The 17,544-nt window shown below is 38.2% G+C and overlaps 3 protein-coding genes across 5 annotated transcripts in view; all 3 read right to left on the bottom strand.

The window, feature by feature from the left end:
• Window positions 1–17,544, bottom strand: part of actn3b (actinin alpha 3b) — a 701,279-nt gene that overhangs the window by 545,662 nt on the left and 138,073 nt on the right. The window lies entirely within an intron of this gene.
• rin1b (Ras and Rab interactor 1b) overlaps window positions 1–17,544 on the bottom strand; it is a 226,796-nt gene that overhangs the window by 175,105 nt on the left and 34,147 nt on the right. The gene's annotated exons all lie outside the window — the stretch shown is intronic.
• The window catches only part of gal3st3 (galactose-3-O-sulfotransferase 3), an 88,207-nt gene that overhangs the window by 36,516 nt on the left and 34,147 nt on the right, over window positions 1–17,544 (bottom strand). The window lies entirely within an intron of this gene.

Raw genomic sequence — 17,544 nt, 5'->3', positions numbered from 1 at the left:
CACAGAAATGCCAACTTGCCCAGCCAGGACTTGAACTAGCAACCTTCCTGCTTTGAGGCCACTAGTGCAAACCACCAAGCCACCACCCCTCATACGTTAATTGTTTTCATGAATTTTTGTTATTTAAGTGAAACATACTTCAAATATGTTCAAAATCTCATTGATTACTTGGTTTGATGCTGCTCAACCTTGTTGCGTTTGGCCTCTGGACTGCTTGGCCCCTAAATGGCTGCTTGCAGCTATATTTATTATTATTATTATTATTATATTATTATTATTATATTATTATGTTATTATTATTATATTATTATTATTATTATTATTATTATTATTATTATATTATTATTATTATTATACTATTATTATTATTATTATTATTATTATTATTATTATATTATTATTATATTATTATTATTATTATTATTATTATTATTATATTATTATTATTATTATTATTATTATTATTATATTATTATTATTATACTATTATTATTATTATTATTATATTATTATTATTATATTATTATTATTATTATTATTATTATTATTATTATTATTATTAATAATATTAATATTAATCCATTCATTTTCTTTTTGGCTTATTAATCCGGGGTCGCCACAGCAGAATGAACTGCCAACTTATCCAGCATATTTTTACGCAGTGGATGCGCTGGGAAACATCCATACACACTCATTCAAACTCATACACTACGAATAATTTAGCTTACCCAATTCACCTGTACCGCATGTGTTTGGACTGTGGGGAAAACCGGAGCACCCAGAAAAAACCCACGTGAAAGCAGGGAGAACATGCAAACTCCACACAGAAATGCCAACTGTCCCAGTTAAGGCTCGAACCAGCGACCTTCTTACTGTGAGGCGATAGCACTGCCTACTGCGCCGCATTATTATTATTATAATAATCATTCACTGGTGTTATTAGATGGTAAAGAAACTATGAGCAACTGATCTGTAAAGTTTGAGTTAATATATTAATTAAGTGTTAGTTATTAGCTTATACTGTATATGTTATTGGGACGTTATTCTAAAGTTGCAACTATTCCTCATTTACTGTTAAATGAAGAATGGCTGCAACTTTATAATAACATCCCAATAACGTATATAAATTATTAACTGGTACTTAAGTCTTTAGTAAGTAATTTACTTACAGCTTGTTCATGATCTATTACTAATTTATTAGGTAGTTATAAATCATTAAAATACAGTTAACAAGTCATTTATAACTTGGTGACTAACAGCTTGTAAGTTATTTATTGGCTATCTATAAGGCATAGTTATAAATAATGAACAAACTATTAACTTTTATTTAACAAGTCAATTATAAATCATTAACTTACAGTTTATTAATGGACTATTGACTAGTTATGACGGATAGTTATTCTGAAGTGTTACCCTTGAAAGTAAACACTGACATTTGCAATCTGAAAGGAAATATTTTTTCCATTACTTTTATTTATTACTTTGCCTGATGGCAGCGCTATATAAAATTTCAGCATTGATGGCACGATGTGTGCATTCGTAAAATTCATATTGCCTAATCCAACATACGTAGCCCCATATACATTTCTGGAGATCGCAAATTATGTAGCCAGAGGCATGTATAGCTGCATTTTGTCTTTAAAACGAACGCAACAGGGTGGTGTGGCACAGTTCCTTTTTGAGCTTACCAGGTCACCGCCAGTTTGTCAAGTGGCTCGCCGCATACGTCAGTGGACTTGGGAGGTGGAGCGGAGTTGACCGTGACAACGGTGTTCGAGTCCGGCGAAGAACAGTTCCAGAAAGTAGGTAAAACTAAAACAAAAGCCCCCCAAAAAAGTTAATAACAGGGTGAGAATTTGGCCACGAGGGCTTTTATTTTTCTGTATTGATTTTGAAAACACTATTGGTTGGAATTAGGGAAGGGGGTGGGCGGGGAGAAAAAAAAAAAACTCTTGGGGTTTTCCTGCTCTCCAGAAATATATACAGGGGTACACATCCATAATGAGCCTGGGTTGGTATATTCTGCAATATTACAGTGGGATTATATTTATTTATTGATTACATATTTATTGCCACATCAGCAATTTATGGCTATTTCGTGGCCATATGGATATACATTAAAATATGACATGATTAAAAACAAATTCGTATTACACTAAAAAAGTTACTTAGAAATATGCATCAAATAGAAATAGATAGAATTCACGCAAAAATTTATTTAAAGTTAAATATGATTTTTCAGCTCTATTTTTGATAAAAAATGTAAAACTCTTTCAGGTGGTACGTTTTTAAAAATGTCCATCAAAGTACTCTCCTTATAAAAATGTTGTCTAGTGGAATTTAAACTTCTGCATTCCAACAAAATCTGTTTGATGGTCAGAGCAGTCTGGCAGTAATTACGTTTAGGTGTTTCCTCGTTATTTAATAAATATGAATGTGTCAACCTAGAATGTCCAATTCGACATCTGGTATAGACCGTCAAAATTATAATTTGCTAAATGTCTTGCATTTATTTTCGGGTTAATTTCATGTAATTTGTTGTTGATGCAGTTGTCCCATTCTCTTTGCCATGTTTCGTTTATGTACATATTGATGATGGGTTTCAAGTCCTCAGGAGGAATTAAACATTCAGTCACATTCAAGGAGTTTTGCAGCTTCACCTGCCAGTTCATTTCCATCTAGTCCCATATGAGCTGGAATCCAACAGAAGATAATGTTGAACTTTTGATTTTCCAGTGTTACACTGGGATTATAAATTGATCAGCAATGAAGACTGTACAGTGTTATTTTACATTACATTTGATTATTCAGTTACTGTCCCTGAATATTTGACTACTATAGACCATAAAGCACTGCTTAATTTCGCTTTTATCTTTGCTCCACCTTATTAATCCTTGCATTGTGTTTGATTTAAAAAAATGAAGATTTCACTCCAAACAGAGCTATTCAAGTCATTTGCTGAAATTGTATTCATATCACAAAATATAAAATAACAGAAAAATAAAACAGTGCAATGTCAGATTTTCCCAAAATCACGCAGCCCTACCACGGTCATAACCATTGTTTATAAACAAAAGAGATGAGATGACAAACCAGCACAACCAGCTAAAATATCCCTGACACTCGTATTTCTGTGAACATGATAAGGGTAATATAATCATCATCATCATCATCATAGTCATAAATGATTGAGGTCACGTTGCACAACAAGTTCATATTTCGATGATTGAAACTGTGAAATCTTGATTGATTTCATTATAGAGCTCTCTGAAACAAACCATTCATTTCCTACGGAGTTAGGCTTACAGAGAGCTTAACTTTGTTGAGTCAAGCCCTTTTTTGTTTATTCAGGTGGCAAAAGTAGGCAAGTCTTGAACCACTCAAATACAAGAAACTATACAAACTCAAATAAAAGGAGACTGCCCAAACTTCAGTTGGATGTTTACGTAAAAACATGCTTGTTTGTTATGTTACAGATACAATTTTTTTGGTAAAACTTCGGCTCAGTGGTTAGCACTGTGGCCTCACAGCAAGAAGGTTGCTTGTTCGAGTGCAGACTGGGCGAGTTGGCATTTCTGTGTGGAGTTTGCATGTTCTCCCCGTGTTGCAGTGGGTTTCCACCAGGTGCTCCGGTTTCCCCGACAGTCCAAACACATGCGCTATAGGGGAATTGAATAACCTAAAATGGCCATAGTGTATGAGTGTGGATGTGTGTATGGGTGTTTCCCAGTACTGGGTTGCAGCTGGAAGGTCATCGGCTGTGTAAAACATATGCTGGATAAGTTGGCGGTTCATTCCACTGTGGCAAATTCTGATGTATAAAGGGACTAAGCCCCCGTTTACACTAATGTGTTTTAGTTTGAAAGGTTTTTAGGTTTTGCTACGGTTACGCCATCCGTCCACACTACGTCGGAGTTCTCGAGCGCCTAAAACGGAGCGTTTTGAAAACGCTGGAGAGGCCGTTTTCATTCTGAAACGCTTCTGCTCCGTCTCAGTGTGGATGACGAAAAACAGAGACATCTGACTCGACGGGTCTGCTGAGATTCGCTACTTGATTGGGGCTTGTGTCATTGCCTTCGCCACTGTTTCCTTACCTTATTCGTCAAGCCCCTATCACATGACTATAACCCATGGCTTCAATGCTACCGGAAGACAGTACTGTAAACAACAACATGGGCACAGAAATGGGAGCGTTGTTTGCACTATTGTCTGTTTTAGGCGCCATTGTGCAGTTCTTCGTTTAGTAACAACTCGACCTCGTCGTCTGTTAAAAAAAATACCTCTCTTGTTTTCTTTGCCATTGCGTTTAATGTTCAACCGGCGTTTGTTGACTAACAATAACCAAATGCTGAGCGAGACACATGCGTCCTGTTTATACTAGAACATGCATGCCCAGAGTGCGCGAATGGTCACGTGATATACGGTTTTGGTGGCGTAGTGTGGACTGAGATATGTTCAGAGACGCTAGGTAAAACACTAGTGTGGACGCAGATCGTATTTGATCTAAAATGCCGTTTTAAAACTAAAATGCACTAGTGTAAAGCCGAAGACAAATGACTGAAATGAATGAACAATGAACAGTACATCGATTACAGTATTTGTTCATGCTAGTCTTATGTCCAGCAATTGTTGGTTTATTTATTTGGTTTCTATGTCGCAGTGTTGCGTTTTCTTTTCTTCAGTCCCAAATTTACATTTACAAGTGTCAACTTCATATAATCTGGCTGCTCTGATTATTAAATACTGCACAGGTATTATTAAAAACATTAACTAATGAAACCTTGTGGTAAAGTGACCGATTCTTTTACTTCAGCAAAAATATCACTGCAGTCAATTCAGACCAACCAAAGCCTGCAGTGTAAATGTGGAGACTCGGAAGGCATCTGGGGGTTCTTGATAACATAAGAATGACGTATTCAGCATTTCAGTGCCAATTTTTGACTGTGGAGGGGGCTGATGAAGTGATAATGCGTCGGTGTGTGTAGTATCTGGCGGCTTAAAGGTCACTGGTTCGAGTCCTGGCTGAGCCAGTTGTTGTTTCTGTGTAGAGTTGGCATGTTCTCCCACTGTTGGCGAGGGTTTGGTCCAGGTGCTCCGGTTTCCCCCTCAGTCCAAGCACATGAGCTATAGGTGAACTGGATGTGTGGCCGTAGTGTAGGAGTGTGTATGGGTGTTTTCCAGCACTGAGTTGTGGCTGGAAGGGCATCCTCTGCATAAACCATATGCTGGAAGAGTTGGTGGTTCATTCCACTGTGGTGACCCCTTATAAATAAAGGGTAAAGACGAAGGAAAATGAATGAAGATTATGAAAAGGCAGTCGCAGATGCTTCTGGTCAGCAAAAGCACAGAAGCAATTTTGATGTTTGGGAATAATTACTGTATATGAGGGACCGGCTCTAGCATTGTTTACCAAACAAGTGTATGTATGAACTTTGTTGACTTTATTTAAAAAAAAAAAAAAAAAAATACTAAGGGATAACAATTTACATAATTATAAAAAAGTCAACAGTTACATGTTTAATTTGCTTTATTTATTTATTTATTTTTTAATTCAAGCTTTTTTACTTGCTCTTATCATTTTTTATAATGCATAAACTTTTACTGTACATGACCTCAATCGTGTTGGGTGACAACGTATATCAGCCATCATGTTGACATAAAAAAGTAATGTCAGCAGCATTTGAGCTGATTGCGCAGAGGCTTTGTTGTCTAATTGTTAGGCTGCACATTCTGCCCATGTAGGACTTGGAAAAATAAATAAAAAACAAAGACGGATGGTGCATACTATACGTGGGCAAACTAATTGTGGTCTAATTTATTCAACTGTTAATATTTGAATGTTATTTATTACTTGTTTTTAAGAGATTATGGAAGTGTGACACCATTGCTGATCTTAATTATTTTCATTTTCTGCTTTTACGTTTAAATATAATTGATTCGTTTCAATCAGAGAATTCAGGCATTTTTCCACCAAATATGAACAACAAATATATTTCGAAAATTATACATGTACAACAAACATGATTATGATTTTTCACTTGATGGTGGTTTATGAGAACTCTTCAAAGGAGTAATGTTAAAAAAAAACACAAAAAAAAATGCTTATTTTATGGCCTTACCCCAACCCTAACCCTAAATCCAACACTGAAAACCATGCAGTGGCAAAAGTTAAGTCAAAAGACCCTGTTAAGTATGAGTAAGCATTTTGAATTACACGCACACAACATGTCCTCATGAACCACCGTAGAGAACAACTAGGTCATACCCATGTCATTATATACAAAAACCGTTCACAGAGCTCTATTTTAGGCCTAACCGTACGTTCACACCGAAAGCGGCGAGAGCGTCAAAGTAGCCGCAAGTCATTCATTTTCAATGAGAGCCGGCGGCGATAAGCAGCGAGGAGCAGCGCGGCGCGACTTTGCCGGCGTGAGCGTCGAGGAGAGTTGAAATGAAGTCAACTTTATGGTAATGAGCTATGACACGGTTCGGCGGCAAGCAATCAGAATGAAGACGTCCATCGCTTGATAGCAGTTCAGGGAACACAGACCTGTGAACTTTGGTTCCGACCACAGTTGTTCCCAAGGGTTTGATTATTGCGGTCGCCGGATTTCCAATTATTTACAATTTTTTCCTACAGGAACATACATTAAATAAGTTACTGGCGAGTTACTGATGTTCATTAATGTTATATAAATTTATCTTAAAAAAGCGGGAATCTCACGCGATGTGACAGTACAAAACAGTACTGCTGCTTCAGGATATTTCAGACATATGGACACATATTGGATAAATAGAGCAAAGCCACACCACACGCAACTTGATCTTCCATTGTTGTATGAATTTGATAAGAAGTGTGCAACATTTTCACGCTAGAAACATGTTTTATGCAGGAATGTAACTGATATGCTGCAACGGCTCCTTTAAATATGAGATCAATGTAGCGAGTTTTGACGCTCTCGCCGCAGGAGCTGAAGGCAGAGAGCGTTGTCACCAGGGCGGCCAGAGCTACCTTGGACGCTCTTGCCACTTTTGGTGTGAACGTACGGTAAAGCACATGGTGCATAAGCATTAAGGGTGTGTTCAAATGCACTTTCGTTATTTTAAGGATGAAAAAAAATGGTTTTCGATGCGGCGCATGATTTAACAGTGTTGTCCCATTATACCTTTAGGAGTCAGCTGTGTCGCGCCATGACGCATTTGCTATTTACCTGGCAGACTTTGTAAGTGGAAAAACTGAACACTTCACTAGCGAGAAAACAGTTAAACAGAGCATCTGCAGCGCGAGGATAAAGAACAAGCCTCCTCCATTCAGCCTCTTCACTTTTACTCTTTACTTTCGTGGATAAGGAAACGGTGGAGACTCACTCCACTGAAGCCATCCCTCAGCCTACATATTTAATTTAGTTTGTCAAACGCAAAGATTGGTTTCAACATTATTTCTAAATTCAGTTCTAATTTCCAGCAAACTAATAAATTAACAAGAATAACTAAGTGTGGTCAAAAAAAGTCCCATATGGTGATGCAGCAACCTCCAAAACCTCACAGGTGGACAAATCTAAACTAGTTCTGTTAAAAACAATTATAAATATACATCTAATAAATAATACTGATAATAATCATAACATTATGCAAATTATGTCATAAAATGCACTTTGCAAATTGTCATGAATAAACTGAGAAAAAACAAACAAAAATAAAATGTAGGTATGGAGGCCAGAGGGTTTTATATTTATGTAGAAAATAATAATTTTTGTAACATTTTAATCTATTAATTGTTTTCATTTGTAAAGATATTTGTGAATTGCTGAACATTCTGTGTGTATTAAGCACTGTGTAAGCGTTTGGGTCCACAAAACTTTAACAAGCTTTCCTTGATCAATGGTGTGGTCTATTTCAATTCCTCAAAATAGCAAATCACTAACAATGTGCCTTAACACACCTCATTTTCAGACCAGCACACCCATGAGTCCACAAAGTGGCGCAAATGGATTTGCTAATTAAACAACATGGTGCAAAATGTGAAAATTACGGACCTTCCGCATGAGAGTCGATTGCTCTACCAAGGAGGCTAAAGACCATAGAGGTCAGAGGAGTGAGGTTTACCTGCTACACTTACTGGCATACGTTACACTAGGTGTATGATAGGGCCCACACACACACAAACATTGGTAGGGTTAAGTATTGTTTAGTATATACCAAAACTCAAAAACATACATTTAATTGGACAACATGCAAAACAGAACCAATTTACACAAATACACAAGACCTAAGTTGCCGTTGACATGAGAGCTCACTGGCTTATGCATTGGTTAATTGGCACCAACATCCCAATCCTCGCACTTTACTTATCATTACCCTGTTTTGTCAAATGCCAAAAAATAAATCTTTGAAAAAAATAAAGCTGCCTCATATCTAAAATAGGCATTTCATGGTTTAGTATAATCGTTACATTCTCAAGCATTTCACTAATCATATTTTTCAAGGATACTATAATTGCAATACTCACAACAACATTGCATATGTTCTCAGCATCTCAGTCATAACTAATGCAATAGTAAACGCAGTAAATTCAGGGTTGAGTTTTGGGTCCGCTGCTATTTATCATCTATCTTCTTCCACTTGGTTATATTGTCCTTAAACACCAAATCCAATTTCATTGCTACACAGATGACACCCAGCTCTACCCATCAACCAAACCCAACCACAAACTCCCACCTTTATCCCTTACTAACTGCTTTGCAGACATCAAATCCTGGTTCAACACAAACTTCCTGAAATTAAATGACAATAAAACTGAACTTCTACTTATAGGTACATGATCCACTTTAAATAAATCACATAGTTTTTCCATTCCCAGATAGGATCAGGGCCGGCGCGTCCATAGAGGCGACCTAGGCGGCTGCCTAGGGCGGCAGTATAGAGAGGGCGGCATCCGCGACACCTCCCTTATCACCCGTGTCCTCAGTTATGTCCGCGACACCTCCCTCACCACCCACGTTCTCAGATATATTCGCGCATAGACGCAAGAATAGAGAGGGCGGCGCCAGCGACAGCTCCATCAGCACCCGCGTGTTCTCAGTTATATCCACGCATAGGCGGCAGAATAGAGAGTGCGGTGTCCGCGACACCTCCCTCCCTCAGCACCCGCGCGTCCTCAGTTATATCAGCTCATATTGCGGCAGAATAGAGGTCCGCAACACCTCACTTCATTTTCATAACCGGTCACTTTCGTTTTCACATTGGGGTTGACGGCGGCGTGATCGTCCTCTGCCTAGAGCGGCAGTTCAGCTTGCTCCGGCCCTGGATAGGATTCTGTCATTACCCCCTCCCTTCAGGTTAAGAGTCTGGGGGTCATCTTCGACAGCACCCTTTCATTCACTGCACATGTTAACAATGTCAGCCAGTCCGCCGATTTCCACCTTCGAAATATAAATGGTTTACGTCCTTCCCTCACACCTCATTCAGCTGCCATTCTTGTTCATAGTTTAGTCGTATCCAGTTTAGATTACTGTAATTCTCTTCTATTTGGCCTCCCTAAAAAAACTCTTCATAAATTACAACTGGTACAAAACGCTGCAGCCCGTACTATCTCGAAAACCCCCTCTGTCTGTCACATCACACCCGTTCCACAACAGCTTCACTGGCTTCCCATCTCTTTCAGAATTAATTATAAAATACTTCTTCTCACTTTTAAAGCCATCCACAATAAGGCAAGGCAAGTTTATTTATATAGCACATTTCATACACAATGGCAATTCAAAGTGCTTTACATAAACAATAATAAAAGAAACAAGTAAAATAAAAATAAAAACAAATAATAAAAATGCGTAAAAACAAAACAAAACATAAAAACAGGTAGTGCAATCTGTCGGACGCAGATTATAATAATAATAATGATAATAATAATAAGGATAATAATAATAATAATAATAATAATTAATTTTATTTATATTGCGCTTTTCTCAAACTCAAAGCGCTAACAAGAGCATCAACACACAGAAGAACATGAAATACACAAAAAAAGCAAGAATGATAATAATGATAAAAATATACATATTAAAAGAAGGCCTCATGAGTTATAAGCAATAATAAAAAGATGAGTTTTAAGAAGTTTCTTAAAACAGTCCAGGGAACTGGCGTTTCTGGGGCCTCATGTACGAAGACTTGCGTGGAAATCTTACTAAAACATTGCGTACGCACAAAGCTGTAAATGTGCGTACGCAGAAAAAAATTCAGATGTATGAAACACTGCGTACGCCGAATCTCACGCATATTCTTTTGTACATCTGAATGAACGTGAAACTGAGCGCAACATGCACGAGCACAAAACCCCTCCCTGCCTCCTCCCCCGTATGAATATGCTAATGACTATGCTAATGGCAAAACCCAACGAAAAAGCAACGGCAAAAGCAAGCAAGAAGAGAAACTTTGAACAGAATGTGAATTGTACAGTAGGTGCTGCTTTCTGAGGTAGACCGGAGAAAAGCGGTGTTATTTGCAAGTTTGTTCTCTGGAATTAACAACAAAAGAAAAAAATTAAGTGGGAGAGTTTAGCTGATGCGGTTAACACAGTTGGGTCTGAATATCGCACATGTGTGAATTAGAAAATAAATAGTGTGATTCATAGGTGTAAAATGTTGCAGCACCCTTAACAGTCTCAGTGGCGCAGCTCGTAAGACGCATGTCAACATGTTTTGACACGTTCGAGCATGAACTCGGTTCGAATCCAGCGTCTGATGAACTCTTTCTTCTTTTTTCCCCCGCTACATATCGGATTTTGCCAACTATTTATCACGAGAAGGACAAGTAGGAATCATCAATAAGTCTGTGCATCACATTTTATTTGCACATTTATTGAATGGAAATGTTTCACGCATGCAAATTCATCTTCAGATAGTGTCTTTATAGCAATGTGTGTGCGGTAGATCGCTCAGATTACATTGGGAAAACAGGCGACTGCTGCAAATTGCGCTTTAATGTTTAGCTGGTCAACTGCATGGTATGGAAACCTTTTATACCTGCTAGATGAACCCGTCTCATACAGCTGCCATTGCAAGGCTCAGACACTTTGTAGAGAGCAATTTAACACAACTGCCTTTAGGAGTCGCCAATGGAAATAAAACAGACGCGCACAAAAAAATGTGCATACGCCAGCCAAGAAGCTGCCGTGGAGCTGCGCACATTCCCACGTTCAGTTCATCGTTAGTAAATCCAAACGTGAGCGATTCTGAGCGTGAAACCAGGCGTACGCAAAGTTTTTGTGCGTACGCACTGTTGATACATGAGGCCCCTGATGTTTGTGGGGAGAGCATTCCACAATTTGGGTGCACGATAAGAGAAAGCCCTGCCGCCCATGCTGCTAAGTTTGCAACGGGGCTGATACAAGGTGAGCCCCGAAGCAGAACATAGATTGCGAGTGGATGAGGAGGTTGATATCAGGTCACATATATAATCAGGTGCAGAACCATGAACAGCTTTGTAAGTTAAAATCAAGGTTTTTTAAAACCGATGCGTGACTTTACAGGCAACTGCTGAAGAACAGGAGTAATGTAAGAGCGAGATGATGTGCGAGTCAACACACGTGCGGCCGAGTTTTGAACATATTGTAAGATCTTAAGTGAATTGGCTGGCAGACCCCCAAATAAAGAGTTACAAAAATCTAGACGAGACGTAATAAAAGCATGGACAAGCTTTTCAGCATCTGGTGTTAAGAGAAAATCTCGCTCCCCCATGCCTTGCTAATCTCGTTCATATCGCCACACCTTCTCGAACACTCAGGTCTTCCACTTCCATTCACCTCACTGTTCCCTCCGTCCGCCTCGTCACCACGGGGAGCAGATCCTTCAGTCACTCTGCTCCTTGGAATTCACTCCCTCCTGATCTCCGTAATTTAGACTCTCTTTCACAGTTTAAGTCCAAACTCAAAACACATCTGTTTATATTAGCCTATTCTCTTTGACCCGGTTGCATTGTTAAAGTTTGTATTGTATTCTATGGCTGCGTCCGAAACCGCATACTTCCATACTATATAGTATGCCAAAATCAGTATGCGAGCCGAGTAGCATGTCCGAATTCATAGAATTCGAAAATCAGTATGCGAGAAGTACCCGGATGACTTACTACTTCCGGCGAGATTCCGGAGTGCGCATCCCATGCATGCTGCGCTATCCCATGATTCCCCGCGAAAGAATTCATGAATGGAAGTAAAGCGACGCAACGTGACCATGACAAAATGGCGGATGTAGTGCGTCTGAATTCCATTCATACTTTTCACAATCATACTGTATAGAACGTACTTTTCTAACGGCCTAGTAATACGTTTAAATTTAAATGCAGTACCTACTGAGTAGTAGGCGGTTTCGGACGCAGCCCATTGTATTAATTGTGTTTTTATTTGAATTGATTGTTTTAGCTGTCCTGTATGGTGACTTTGAGTAGCCCCTTTCACACATACAGACCTTTTCCGGAAAGGTTGTATGTGTGAACAGGTCCTTTTTGAAAATACCGGTAAATTCGTTCTGGCTATTTTCCGGAAAGAGAAGTTGTAACATTACCGGCAATTTGCCGGAATGCTGCGCTGTGTGAATGCAGAAGGAAGATTGCCGTAATAAGCGCGTGCACGTCTAGAACGTGCTGACGTGAGACGTCTGCTTTAGCCAATCACAACAGTCAGACGCATTTACGTCCGCGTGGTTTGTGAGAATAAAAGCCTTTGAATATTTTTCCAGACACATTTAGCTGCTAGAAGTTAGTCAGATCACGTTTATATGTTCTTCTTAATGCCAACTGTGTAAATAATCATCGATAAGATGCTTATGATAAGCCGTTGTTTGTTTACCTTCAAGCTTTGCGTGTGCCTGTGAAACAGCCTGTGAGCGCCCGCACACGCACATATTATGAACATCTCGACATGCGAAAGTGATCCTGCGAAAGTTGTTCACAATATTGATCATCCACAGAGTTTATAATTTAGTCAAATGTTTACAAATACAAGCGCAGCCGTTTAAAGCTCATTTGTGGTGAATGATGTCAGAATTTACCGGTATTTTGGAATGGATGTGTGAATGCTCTTTTCCGGAAAATTTCCGTAACGTCCTCGCCTGTGTGAACAGCGCTTTTTTGAACATACCGGTAAAGTCGTTCCGGAAATTTTCCAGATATTTACCGGTATCACTGTGTGAAAGGGGCTTTTGAGTGTCATGTAAGGCGCCTTTAAATAAAAAGCATTATTATTATTAGTAGTAGTAAATCTGCATTAATAACAGCAAATAAAATCAGTGTTTTTTCCAGAAATATGACCCCATTTATAAAAAAAAACCCAACACCTCTCCTGACTTACAACACCCAGACCCGTTAAATGAAGCGCACAGTACATGTGACCTTAAATATTACATTCATGCCACGACAGAATAAGCTAGATTATCAACACTAGTTAAATCTCCATTGATTACTTCACATAACAGATATGACTTCCCACTCACCCGATTCAATCCACAACTCGGGCTGTTTCACTGACTCCAAAATCTGCATTCGGACTGTTGTCCAATTACACACAGTATGATACAGCAGGTACCGTATGAGGCTTTAGTACCCAACCCTAGCTGCATGACAGAAAGCACTGTTTACACAACCAACCAACTAAAAAAAAAAAAAAAAAAAAAGTGTGCAACTCCATTATCTGAAATATCAGAATATCTCAGTTTCAGACATGCAAAACAGTCATGCATTGATCTACAGTTACAAACGAGCTCTTATCGTTTCCTAGAAAACATGCATACATTTTCCCACACAAACATCCACTGCGTATCAAATGACAGGCCGCCATTCTAGCTTCAAGAAATTAAATGACTGCTAATATTTACTCCAAATGTTGGCGTAGATTTCCATCAGATGCTCCGTTTTCCGCCCACAGTCCCAACACGTGCACTATAGGTGAACTGGGTAAACAAAATAGGTCGTAGTGTATGAGTGTGTATGGAAATGCGAGTGTGTATGGGAGGTTTGCAGCTGGAAGGGTATCTCCTGTGTAAAACACATGCTGGAATAGTTGTCGGTTCATTCCGCTGTGGTGACCTCTGAAATAGAGATTAAGCTGAAGGAAAATGAATGAATAAGTTGCTTTAAATGCTTTGCGCTATAAATATATGCATAAAGGAAACTGGGTGAGTTTGTGCTTGTTTTTAAATATCTATCATGAAGATAACAGTACATCGTCATTTTACAATAATATCTACATGCAAATGATTATTTTATGGCATTACACTCGCTGACATTGGAAAAAAAGTTGCGGTAACACTTTATAATAACTACACACTATAAATCATTTATTAAGCATTAGCAAATAGTGAATTCATTATCTGTTAAGCATTAACTCTACATTAATAAGTGTTAGTAAGCAGTTTATAACTGCAGCTACAAATGCTCTATTCTTGACTTATAAGCACCTATATAATGTGCTTAATAATTGTATTTTCATACTCTGTTAATGATTTATTTTTCATTACTAAATTAAGTATCGAATTATTTACAAAATGTTTATATTTAAGAGTAGTTGAGGGTTTTTAGGATCATTCAGAATGAGTTAGTAAATGATTAATAAACTATTGAAATCAACATTTATATGTCTTATTATTCAGGCATATACTAATAGTTAACTAATATGTTAGTAAAGGCTTTATTAACTCAACTTCATGCAGTTTTGTGACCTAATCTAAAGTGAGGACTATTCATGCTTTATAAATGCCTTATAAATGACTATTAAAGGCTCAGAATCAAATGAACGATAATCTGTAAAATCTTTTCTAAAAAGTAAAATACTGTAAAGTTTAAACATTGCAAAATAACAGGAGTGTAAAAATATGACATCCAACTGGATAAAACAACAACAATATAATCATTTAACATTATAATAAGATGCAATGTTTAAACTCTACAGTGATTCTATTTTAGGTAAGATTGCAAAGATTAATTTTTCATTTGAAGTACAGTTTCATTTGTGTATCTTTAAATGAAGAGAAATTAATGTCTTTTTTTCCTGTTTAAAATTTAACTGAGCCTTTATTTGTCATTTATAAGGGATTTATAATGCATGAATAGTCCTCACTTTAGATTAGGTCACAAAACTGCATAAGGTTGAGTTAATAAAGCATTTATTAACATATATAGTAACCATTAATATATTAGCTACGTGTATGCTGGATTCAATTCCAACAAAATGACTGAAAGAGCTGCTACCTGCTATAGGAGAACCTCTTCTTAACATTATCAACTCTTCTTTATCTATAGGCCATGTTCCAAACTCTTACAAGCTAGCTGTTATTAAGCCTATTATTAAGAAACCGCAACTAGACACCAACAACTTAGCTAACTATAGGCCTATTTCGAATCTTCCATTTATGCCTAAAATACTAGAAAAAGTTGTTTCCACTCCATTATGCTCTTTTCTGCAGACGAACAATATTTTTGAAGTGTTTCAGTCAGGTTTCAGGGCTCACCACAGTAAAGAAACTGCCTTAGTGAAAATAACCAATGATTTACTCTTAGCTGCTGGGTTAGGGTTAGGGTGCGTCTCGCTATTAGTTTTACTCGATCTTAGTGCGGCATTTGATACCATTGACCACAATATCCTCATAAATCGCTTAAAGTCTACAGGTGTCCAGGGACAGGCTCTACAATGGTTTAAGTCATACTTAACTGACCGCTACCAGTTTGTGAATATTAATGGACAGCCTTCACAAGTCAGCCCAGTAAAGTATGGGGTGCCTCAAGGATCAGTTTTAGGCCCTTTGATGTTTACAATTTACATGCTACCTCTGGGAGACATTATTAGAAGACATGGGATCAGCTTTCACTGCTATGCAGATGATACTCAATTATATGTTTCAACTAAACCTGACGAGACGTCTGAACTTTCTAAACTAACTAAGTGTATCAAAGACATCAAAGACTGGATGACCAACAATTTTCTTCTCTTAAACTCCAACAAAACAGAATTATCACTTATTGGGCCTAAATCTTGCACACAGCAGATCTCGCAATTCAATTTACAATTAGAGGGATACAAAGTTAGCTTTAGCTCTACTATAAAAGATTTGGGTGTCATATTAGACAGCAATCTAACTTTTGAAAACCATTTATCCCATGTCACAAAAACTGCCTTCTTTCATCTGAGAAATATCGCTAAATTACGAAATATGCTATCCATCTCAGATGCAGAAAAGCTAGTCCATGCTTTTATGACTTCGAGACTGGATTACTGTAATGCTCTATTTGCTGGCTGCCCAGCATCCTCTATTAACAAACTTCAATTAGTACAAAATGCAGCAGCCAGAGTTCTGACCAGGTCTAGAAAATATGATCATATCACCCCAATTTTATCCTCCTTACACTGGCTGCCTGTTAAGTTTTGTATTGAATTTAAAATATTACTTCTCACCTATAAAGCTCTAAACAATCTAGCTCCTGTTTATCTAACCAACCTTCTGTCTCGCTACGAACCAACTCGCTCCTTAAGATCTCAAAATTCAGGGCTTCTGGTAGTACCTAGAATAGCAAAATCAAGTAAAGGAGGTCGAGCCTTCTCTTTCATGGCTCCTACACTCTGAAATAGCCTTCCTGATAACGTCCGAGACTCAGACACACTCTCCCAGTTCAAAACTAGATTAAAGACCTATCTGTTTAGTAAAGCATACACTCAGTGCATCACCTAGCGGGTTCCACACAGGCTTCTACATCTTGCTTATATACACGATGAACAGCAGCTACGCTAATTATTTTCTTTATTCTCTATTTTCACCTGGGGATACTCATCCCGAGGTCCTCAGATTAGGCGGAGTCACTGATTGGATCCAAGACCAGCGACGTGATGATCCCAAGGTTTCCATATCCGGGACCAGGCCATATCCTGAGCTGCTGCTGCGCTGATGGTCATGGGGAGTGGAGAACATGAGTCTGATTCCAGCGACGCTCCAGGGACAGACGAGTCTTCGCTGAGGCCAGCTTCCAGCCTAAACCACGGCGAATGAAGCTCTGCACAAGACTTTTGGCCAGCGGAGAAATTAAAATGGTCGTGCCCAACTGAGTCTGGTTCCCTCAAGGTTTTTTTTCTTCACTCCCATCAGGTGAAGTTTTTTTTCCCTCTCCGCTGTCGCCACTGCCTCGCATGGTTCAGGATTGGTAGAGCTACGCATCAATGAATTTGCTCTTCAGTGCTTGAACTCTCAGTAATGATTAAATCACACTGAACTGAGCTAAACTGAGCTGAACTGAACTTAAACACTAAAACCTGAACCACACTGTTCCAGTTACTATGACCATTTATGTGAAGCTGCTTTGACACAATCTACATTGTAAAAGCGCTATACAGATAAAGCTGAATTGAATTGAATTAATATATTAATATAACAAACATTTTGTAAATAATTCGATACTTAATTTAGTAATGAAAAATAAATCATTAACAGAGTATGAAAATACAATTATTAAGCACATTATATAGGTGCTTATAAGACAAGAATAGAGCATTTGTAGCTGCAGTTATAA

The sequence above is a fragment of the Danio rerio genome, chromosome 7, assembly GCF_052040795.2.
Source record: "Danio rerio strain M-AB ecotype USA chromosome 7, GRCz13ab, whole genome shotgun sequence".
In the NCBI taxonomy this organism is placed as follows: Eukaryota; Metazoa; Chordata; class Actinopteri; order Cypriniformes; family Danionidae; genus Danio; species Danio rerio.
The sequence above is the reverse complement of the archived record's forward strand: the minus strand, read 5'-3'. Positions and strand labels throughout refer to the sequence as shown.